Below are 11,201 nucleotides of genomic sequence, written 5' to 3'. Positions count from 1 at the left end.
TGTGTCATTTCAAATTTTGTATTATTTCAAATAATGTTGTGACAAATAGTCTTATGCATTGGTTCTGTCATATATGAGGTCTGTCGATAAAGTATCCAGCCATGTAATATGAAAAATAGACATTCATTGAAGATGACAAAAGATTCAAGAAAAACTGTACATTGGACAATGATGCCTTAGTCCCCTTCAAAGGAGGTATCTTGGGACCTCACAGAGTTCCCTCAATCACCATCAGCTGCCCCTTCGTATTTTCCTGAATCTCGTCAATGGTCTGAAATCTCTTTCCTTTCAAAGGTGATTTTAGTTTTGGAAAAACCCAGAAGCCACAGGGCACAAAATCTGGGATGTAGCGGAGCTGAGTCCCCTGGGTGATTTGATATGTCGCCACAAAACTCTGCATGAGATGTGATTCATGAGCAGGAGCATTGTTGTGATGAAGCTGCCAATCACCAGTTGCCCAAAGCTGCATCCTCCTGAATCATCTGAATAGTTTCCACATAGGAACGTTCAAGCTTAATGGAAAATGTGATGCAGATTTGTTGCTCTACTGGTTCAATTGTTTTGAATGTGACAGCCACACAGTACACATGCTCACTCACCGACATCTACCACCCCCACTGACTAGTACACTGAAGTCATCATTGTTAACGCAGGCTCATTCCAGGCCACTCTTCTTGGCTGCCAGGTTACACTGATGTCACGCAAACTATTCTTGTTATATTAACAAAGGCTTGAACTTTTTCTAGACAGACCTGGCGATATAAATTCCCAGAAATGGATGGCTGAAACGAAAGGTTTGCAACTTGGATAGATACTGCTGAATTGCTATACATGGGGCCTACAACACTTTGCATGACCCCCAGCAGTATCTGGTTCAGGTGGTGTCTCTCTGGGTGGTGTAAATTTCAGTGGGTATTTATCAAAGCTAGTGGAAATGTCCTCTGATAACATTATTCATCAGGTCAACCAACAGTTTTAAAGTGATAGCCCCCTACATTTATATAGAACTATGTCTTTGATTTAAAGTATCAGAATATACTACTGAACAGTTTGTATCTTTGAGGACATAATTGTGGTTTCTGGAAAGCTGCAAAAAATAGAATGTTTATGCACTACAGAAAAGCATCCAGTATCTGCCAAATGATTAACAAGGATTTTACTACCATAGTTAACAGGTGATAATCTTTTGTATGTCTTATCTATAAGTACATGCTTTTTTCGTAAATTTATATCACTTATTGAAAAAAAGTTCAGCAAATTTATCCTTCTCTGGAAGCTTTATTCAAAAACTTCTAGTCATAAACCCAAGGGAAGATAAATTAGATTCCTATTTATTTAGAATAGTTAAAGCAACAGGGTTTAAATTTAGACAGTCCTGGGTCTGAAGCCCAGTGCTGTTGCCTAATGTAGTCAATTCTTCCTTCCCTCTCCATCTTTGCTATGCCTCAAGGTAGACAGAGAATATTTCCCTGATTAATTGATTTGGGACTTACTATGACCCCGGAATGTAAGTGCAAGTAACAATTTTTCACTTCCCCTCATGCAATTCTCCTCTCCCCCTGAGCTCCTTCCTTTCTGCCTGAGAAGAGTATGACTCAGACTGTAGATCTTTATTTCAGGGAAGACCTGAATTCAAACAACAGTCTGGTTGGTTGAATCCAACCAACAAGCCCAGCTGAATCCAGACAAGCACCACTTACCAGACAAGCCCATCCAAAGTTTATCCACAGATTCATAAGTAAGAAATAACAGTGGTGTAATTCTCTGAGATTTTCAGTTTTTTTTGCTGCAACAAAAGCTGACCAATGCAACTGCTAACTGTAACTTTAGAAAAAGTTCCTCAAACCCTCTACACCACCATTTTCTTATATGGAAAGTGAAAATAATAATGATATTACACAACTTGTAGAGTTTTAAGGATTAAAAGCAATAAGGCAGGGAAAGTGCTTAGCATGGGAACATGCATGTAGTAAATGATCAATAAATGATCAAAATATAATCAATAGTATCAATTTCATAAAACATGGTGACTTTAGTTAATAACACTGTACTGCATATTTGAAAGTTGTGAAGAAGGTAAATCTTAAAAGTTCTCATCACAAGAAAATAAAATTTTGTAATTATGTATGATAATGAATGTTAAATAGATTTAATTTACTGTGGCTATCATTTTGCAATATATACAAATATTGAATCATCATGCTGTACAACTGAAACTAATACAATGTTATATATCAATTACACCTCAAATTTAAAAGATAGAAAACGGTAACAATCCCTACTTAGACCAAAAGGTCCATGGGATTTTTTTCCTTCTACAGTTCCTGAAACAGGACAGTGCTTAATAAATTCTCTTGAACGAGCAAATGAGAGTATCCGTGAAGTAGACTTGCTCTTCTTCTCTAACAGGGACATATGTTCATTCATAGGTTAATTTAGACCACACCTTGTAAAAAATGGGAAGCAGGTAACTAGCAAACAACAAAATGATCTGAGAACAACATTGGTAAAGCTACTCGTGGGCAGCTTGGCATATTGGAAAGAGCACAAATTTTGGAGTCTTAGACCTTGTTGAACCAGAATTTGCCATTTAGCACTCATGTCACTTAGCTGTATTACTAGAACTTGTAAGTGCCATCTTTTAAAATAAGGATGATAATTGCCTTATACGGCTACTTAAACGTCGTCGTCAGCAGCCGTCCGTCTCGAGAGACGATGGTGTAGCTTCTTAAGAGTCTATCTGCACCGCCGAGAATGGCTGTGCAGTCCGACTCGGGAGTGACACGGTATCTGTCTCCTCCCGTGTTGAATCGACATCTTGCGATGACGCTGGAGTGTCCTCTCCAGTGAAGCTGAAGCTACAGAGCCTGGGCAGGGTGATATGGAGGGTCTGCTGTTGCCCATGCAGCAGACCCCCCCCTCTCTTCGCAGCTGAAGGGTCCAAGGGAAAGACAGAGTCAATACAGCTTGGCTTCAGGTGCGCCGCAGGAGTTGCCGGTGTTGACTACAACGTCAAACCGCCTTAGGGACTCCGGCTCCGGATTTTCTGTCAGGGTTTACTCCCTTAGCCTTTCCCCTGAAGAGGTATGCCGCAAGGCAGCGGAGGTTTTTTGGAGTCAGAGTTTTCCTTCTCTGATGTGCCCTGACTGGAAGATCGAACCAGCGACACTTAGCTCGCAGGCCGACGCTCAATCCACGGAGCCAAACCAGCCAGGGTGGCTACTTAAACAATTAAGAAGAAATAGTATATAAGTTCTGAGGAACCTATTAAGGGCATAACAAATCTTAGATTGCTCCTCCTCTGGAAATATTCTTATTGTGACAATGAAAACAGTAGGAATGTTTTGGGGCACAACAATATAGATTTTATATTATTTTATTGTACTTTAAATCATAATTCTCAAGTACTTATGTCAGATACATTATTTTAGAATCTTCCTAATCTACTAATTTAAAATGAAGTTTTTATTTAAAATTCACTTTAATGTTGCCTCTTAGACTTTATTTACTATTCTATACATAATGTACCTAAACTAAAAAAATGCACTTTTAAGGTCTTTTAAATTTATTTTTAGATAGAGAGGAAGGGAGGGAGAAAAGAGAGAGAGAAACATCAATGTGTTGTTGCCTCTGTGCACCCCTAGCTGGTGACCTTGTCCACAACCCAGGAATGTGCCCTGACTGGGAATCAAACCAGTGACCCTCTGATTTGCAGGCTGGCACTCAATCCACTGAGCCATACCAGCCAGGGCAAATACACTTTTAATTACAGGGAGTGTTAAGGAAAATAGTATTATAAAGCAATTTGACTAAGGCCCTGGATCTTCAAAACTCCCCAGATAATAAAACATAGCTAAATATACTTACACTGTATTTTCTTACCAGCTTATATGAGCTCTTTTGTGAAACAAAGCTAATTGCTTTTTCTGAATTTGCCTATCAGGATGCTATTGACCTACATTAAGCAGCCTTGTAAGAAATAGACCTATAAGGCTCACAGATGTGTTAGCTGAAAGGAAGTTATTGAGGACACTATACAAGAATGTTACAAGTCATCCTTAGGGTAAACCCTTAGAAAAAATTCCTTTCTGGTTTTGACAGGAATATGTGTGCTTCACTTGAGTAGTCAATAGGTTTTTAAAGTACAAAAACTGGGGATTGGGTAACTGTCCGTGTGTTTCTTGTTACAATGATTTGTAGACATCTAAAGCTCAATTTGTGACCTGGCCCACAAAAAAACAATACTCTATGGTAAATGTGAAGGACACTGCTATGTTCTGAATGTTTGTACCCCATCCCCTCAACTCCTACATTAAAGTCCTCTCATTCCAAGGTGATGGGATTAGGAGGTAGGGGCTTTGGGAAGTTAGCATTAATTATCATGAATGGGATTAGCATCTTTATAGAAGAGGCCAAGAAAGCTCCCTTGCTCTTTCAACTTGGGAGGTCACAGTGAAAAGATAAACATCAAAGAGGAAGCGGGGCCCTCACCTCACCAGATCATGAATTTGTTAGTACCATTATCTTGGACTTCCAAGTCTGCAGAACCAAGGGAAATAAATGTTTATTATATATTAGCCACCCTCCTTATAGTATTTTTGTTAAAGTGGCCCTAAATGATTAAAAGAGATTGTGCTACAAGTATGTGTATATTAGCTTTGGACCTTGATTAAATACATACCCTCTCCTGGTTTTACTTTATATACCGTGAGTGTGAGTGTGTCAATATCTAAAGATCTAACATATTATTGTTAGAAGTTTCTAAATATATCTTTACAGTTACCTCATAGATCATTAAGAATAAGATAAAGCATAAATTCACTTATTAATTACATTGAAGTATATTATTTTGCTATTTAATTTTTCCATCTTCTTTCTGATATCAAGTTCATTGAATTAAACCTCCAAAGACCTGATATTCAAGTATATTTTCTCATTTCTCATCTCATTGCCTTTTAAGATGTTTATATATTTTGATTTACATGTTCTTTATTTTGGCATAGAAATGATAAATGGAAAGTGAGATGATAAATGAAGAATGCCCTGTTTATGAACTATGAAGCTAATGACAAGGAAGCAATGGCGATGTTAACAAACACACTTCAACTGTGTGATACAGAAGCCAGGTGAGAGATTTAATAATGGTTTCTTCTAGACCCTGGCACATGCTTGGTAATAAGATTCTCTAAACAAAGTATTACCAAAGAGATCACATTGTCAAGTAATGGCCATATAGAAATCAATTATGAAAATAAACCTGACCTATTTGGCCTCCCACTGGTAAAAAGAACTTACTTTATTAATGAAAAGAATTGTATGGAAAGTAAAAATATTAACATAATAAAATTAATAGAGTACAAATATAATGGAGAAAAGGATAGATAATTTCAAAGAAAGAGTAATGTCATTGAAGTGCTAAAAACATGTGTCATACCATAATAATTGGATCTGAATGATAAATGAGGGTACTGGCTAAAGATCCTAACAAAACAAGACTTTATCTTATATTTGTCATAATATCAAAGGCAGAGATCTGTACAGTTATCATACAAATATGATAATTCTCCTATTGAAATAATAAGCTTTAAAGACCTATGATCTTTTTAAGATAAGATTTATCTTAAAAATAGTTGTAATTCTCTTCTCAGGATTTCTGTGAAATTCTGAGTCTCAAAATAAGTTATCGTTGGTCAAACTGAATATGGCTTACATTATCAAATAAAATGGGATGTCACAGTACAGCTATTGTTCTGACTTTTCCCGGGCCTTTGAGGTCCAAAGTTGACCAATAAGAGAGAATAGCTATCCTAAATTCATCTTATTGTCAGAGAATAGATGATGTCATGTTAGAATAAAAGAATGAAATCTTCTAATTGTCTTGTTTTCACACTTTTGTATTAAGAACTTCAGTGATTAATGCTAATAAACCTTAAATCTTGATCTTTCCCAAGGAAAACAACATCTAAATTATAATTTCTTGAAGGAATCTAACAGCAATTAATTTCTGTCCTATGGTCAGTCAAAATTGCAGTTGCAAACTCAAGTTTGCATCAGATTTGTGAGTTCTGTTGCGCTTGTAAATAAACCTAGATCACTAATTTTCTAGCAGTTCTGAGTTGACAGAATTAGAGCAGTCTCTTCATATTGTGTAACTTTGATGTTCTCCTTTATTTTATTTTTTCTTGACATGATTATTGATTGCCCAAGTGTTTTGAAGTTATTACTAACTTTGATTTACAGTCACAGCAGATGGCTGAAAAGAAGATAAATGCAACAATTCTATAAATTTGATGTCTTACAGCATTTTTTAAAACTATTAACTAAAGTTACTCTATCAGTGTCTACCTTTAGTCACATATAATCCATCTAGAATAGCTATACCCATAATGAATCCATTATTAATAACTTTGGCTGGCATTTAAGGCCACAGAGAAGGTCAAGCTAACCTCTCAAGCCTGATCTTACTACTCCTGTGTGTGTGTACATTGGCCTTAAGTAACTGAGTAACTCATTTTTCTCTAACCTTGCTATGCAATTTCCTCCTTACATGGCCCTTTGTTCTTTAAGCCAATATTCACATCTTAAGTACCAAGAATTGTGTTCACTGCTGGAGCTGCAGTAAGGAGCACAGTATTCAAAATTCTAGTTCAGTACTTTAGTGGAATTTCCAAACAAGGAAGTAGCTAATTATAACACAGTGGGATATGTTTTTTCTCTCTTCTCTGATGCCCTTCCTCGTTCCATTTCAGTGGCAAAAATACTAAGCATTTCTCAAAAGTAATCTCAAATAAAACTTACACATAAAGCCTTGTCATACAATTCCTTCTTTATTTGTGGAATCACTGAATTATTGTCAGGAAGCTTTCAGTACCAGATTTTGCTTCCTAAGCAGGGTCCCAGCATAATTATTTTGCACTTTGAAAATGTTCAAATATTTGTCTGGCTTTTATTTTTAATGTTATAGCGAGCCACAAATTTCAGAATCTTTTAACTTAGTAATGTTGATACGCTTGCATTTTAATGCAGTTGCTATTCAATTTTCGGAAAAAGCATGATATTTTACAAACTTTAAGTCAAGGTTTTAAGTATCTTTGTAGGTAAATCCAAAAGTTCACCTGTCTTGTAAAATTTGTATTAGTCCAGGATATTTATGTTAGTTTTACTTTTCTTTCAATCCTAACAGAATTTATTGTACTTTTTATGTTTTAGTGCTGCCTTTTTCTCCATTTATAACATTTGTGCTACTACAGGCTTCTTAAGGAATCCTCAGCACAGGCAACAACGTACTTTTTATCTTGGAGTTTTTTGACTTGTACAAGCAACTTGAACTCTTAAGAGTGTAACATAAATTACTACTTAAATACTTTTTGGTGAAGTATTTACCAAATACTTTGGCAGAGGGAATATTGCTTATAATATTGTAATAAGTGTGTATTGCATCAGGTGGGTACTAGACTTATCAAGATGATCACACCATAAGTTATATAATTGTCTAATCACTATGTTGTACACCTGAAACTAATACTGTATGTTAACTGCAATTGAAAAAATTTTTTAATTTTCAAATCATATCGACATATTGAAGAGACTGGTCAAGTGCTGAAAAAAAAAAAAAGAAAGAAAAGCAATACTTGTTGGGTTTCAATCCTACTTTAGTCTGCCTCCATGAGGAAGTTGACTTCTGGTTGATGTCCTGAGAAAACACTTTAATTTTTAAAAGTATTAAGTCTTGTCTCCACATGAATGAGTATTAACCTGGGCATCTACTTAGTTGGTGCTACAGAATTACTTCACTTCTGTTTCTTGAAAAAGAGAATAACCTTGAATTATCAATAACTCAAAGGTGGGAAATATTATTCCTGCAGAATTTTATGAAGAATATGCAATTATCAGTCTTTATTGTTATCCCTGGGTAAAGCAAATGGAGAATTCTAGATTTTTTTAAAAATTTGAATGAGGCTTCATCATTGGCTTCATTTAATAATATGGAAACAGTCTTAGGAAAACTGCCTTTTAACATGCTTTATGGATGCCATTGAAGATTGACACTGTCCTACTGTCAACCCTTTATGAGGACAGATGGCAGCAGTGCCCCATCTGTCAGTAAATCTGCATTCTAAGCAGCAAGTTGTCTTTTATCACAGAGGCAGTAAGTCCAATGGTCAAGAGTGGATGCTTTGAAGCTAAAAAGCCTGGATCCAAATCTTGTGGCCACCCATTATGTGCTGATGACTTTGTTTCCTCCTTTGTGAAATGAGTGCGAAACTAGTTCTTACCTTGTACAACTGTTGAAAATATTAAATTATATTAAGTACACAAGGCATCTGTAAAAATCTCTGACACAGAGTGAGTGGGTACTCCCTGTTAGCTATGATTCTTCAGAGAATGATCTATTTTGAAATTGATTTTTTTCCCTATTTTCTGGCACCTAGGAAGAATAAAGCCAAATGTGTTGCCTTTCTGACACTTTGTGAATGAATATAAAATCTTAAACTTCTTTTTTGACATTTGTTCTTATAATCTATATTCTTTATTTAATTTTGTTCTTTACTTGTTGTATTGCATATTATTACACAAAATTGTATACCTCAAATACAGGGTGGAGCAAAAGTAGGTTTACAGTAGTGAGTATATAAAACACAAAGTTTATTTTTGTATTATTATTTATTAATTATTGTATTATTTTCCATATGAACAACTTAAACTTCCTTTTGCCCCACCCTGTATTACTGGTGAAGTTAGGGAGTATAAAATGTACATATACATAATATACTTTCATTTAAATCTTTTGTTAATTCAAGACAAAATTTTCGAAATTAGTGATTGAAAGAGGGAGTATAAAGGTTTCTAGGAATGTTCCTGTTCTTGATTCACATTATAACTTTGTGATAGTTAATTAAGACATAATTCTTGTTTTCTTTTTTTTTGTAGTCTTATTATTGTTGCTCCTATTACACATTAAAAAGGTTTAAAAGATGTAGATATTGAATTTTCTATGCTCTTTTACTTTGAGTGTTTTCAATCCTAATAAAATATAATAGTACATTTTCTCACTTTATGTTCGGGTCAGCTGCCTCATTTTTCTCCAGGCTAGGGTTAAGACCCAATTTTATCATATACATTTAAAATATTATTTTCAGGTGCAAATAAAAAAGTAACTCAAACATATTTAAACACTAAAGATAATTTTTCTCATCACATAACTTCAAAATCCAGAGGGAGATCATTTTTACAATGTTGAATCAGGGCTTCTGCTTTCTTCAGACATTTTAACAAGTTCACTTCTGTGGTTCAACTTACCCACCATCTGATTTCCCTTGTGACCCCCAAAGTGACTGCCAGCAGCTATCAGCCCACATGCTCAAGTGCTTCCCTACACTTTATAGAAAAGCAGCATTCCTGAGTTTCTCCCTAATTGGAACTACTCAGACAATGTACCCCTGAAGTAACCACAGTGTCAGGGAAATAGTCTTATTCTGATTGAATCAACAAACCAATGCCATCTCAGAAAGTGAGCAGAGCAGCAACCCTATTCAAAGGATATGGCAGGGGTTGGGGGTGGTTATAATACAGGCTGATGAAATGATCTTGAGATAGCAAATTATACATCACTGCTATTTTTGAATTTTGAACTTGTGACATAAAACCATTTATAGTAACAGACAATGTCATCATAAACTATTAGAACCAAAGGTGCATTACTTGATTATCTGATTGATTGATTCATTCCTTTATACAATGGAATTTTGCTGAAACCTCTATGTGGACAGGCATTAGAATCTAAACCTTTAGGACACAAAATGTCCAATAACTGGCTATGGTACCATGGTGGTATTGGTGAGAGTGTAAAAAGAAAGAAAACAAAAGAAAAACTAGAATGCACATCAATGTTTGTCCTGTAGTATCAAAACTTCCAGAATTCCTACTATGAGAAGCATCAGAACTTCATTTTTCTCTCCTTTACAGCTTTGCCCTGGAATCTTCCCTGAATTGTGCAGCTTGTGTTAAACTTCAATCATAGTTACAATGATTTAATCAGAACATATTCTTAACTTATTTTATGTACTTTCTGTGGATCTAAATAAAAAGATCCTAAAGTATGTTACAAATAAACCACTCCCTAATAGCATTTTCTAATTATGAAACAAGTGACTATGTATTAGAAATCAGACTTATTTTAATAGCAGGTTGATGGGTGGTTTTCAATAAATGATTGTTTCTATTTTCACACATTAACTCTGGACAAAATGAAATATAATATCTACTGTTGTATGTATTTGCTTTAAGGATACATGGCAATTTATTCCTTAGCCTGCACACACTCTCCTACAGATCTAAGCCTCATTATATGAAGGCAATAAATTAATGTTTGATTAATCAGCACCATTAAAACATCTGAATTTACTTTTCTAAACATAACATTTTCTAAGGCTAATGATCCATGGATCTTAATGAGTGATTTTCTGGACACTGTCAGAATTGCGTGTCAATTAAAACAAAGTTAAATGGAATCATCATTCATGAATACTTAACAAGAGGGATATACATGTACAACTTTTTAAACTGCTCATATTAAATTGGTCAATTTTTTAGAAGTTATTTTTTTTCCCTCTAAATCAATGACTTATTTTCTCAAGAAAAAGTCACCTCTCTAGGTTGCTACAGCACACAATACTATATTCTGGGCACTTTTTCAGTTTCTATTATTAATGGCCAATAAACACAATCAACTCTGGTAGATACTATCACACTTTATACTAATTTTACATTCCACTTGCTCCATTCAGTGTTCCAGATCAAAGTCTACTGCCGATTAAATGCATGGATATCAGTAATGCTAAACACATATTTATTTATAACCTCCAACTTTAAATTCCACTCTAGGTTTTCTGCTTTATATCCCATGTATGTATGAGTGAAATCATGTGGTTCTTGTCCTCTCCCACCTGACTTATTTCACCTATCATGATACTTTCAAGATCCATCTGTGTTGTCACAGTGGCAATATTTCATCATATTTTATGACTGAGTAGTATTCCATTGTGTATATGATTTCCACTCATTTGTGTGATATAAAACAGAAAGAAACAAGCAAATTCATAAACACAGGTAACAGTATGATGGTCATCACAGGGGAAGGAGGGGTTGGGGGAGGATGAAACAGTTAAAAGGGGTCAAATACATGGTTAGCAGACTTTGGG

This window comes from Furipterus horrens, unplaced genomic scaffold (genome assembly GCF_987537825.1).
Source record: "Furipterus horrens unplaced genomic scaffold, mFurHor1.1.pri manual_scaffold_4, whole genome shotgun sequence".
Lineage (NCBI taxonomy): Eukaryota > Metazoa > Chordata > Mammalia > Chiroptera > Furipteridae > Furipterus > Furipterus horrens.
Note: the sequence above shows the minus strand (reverse complement) of the source record.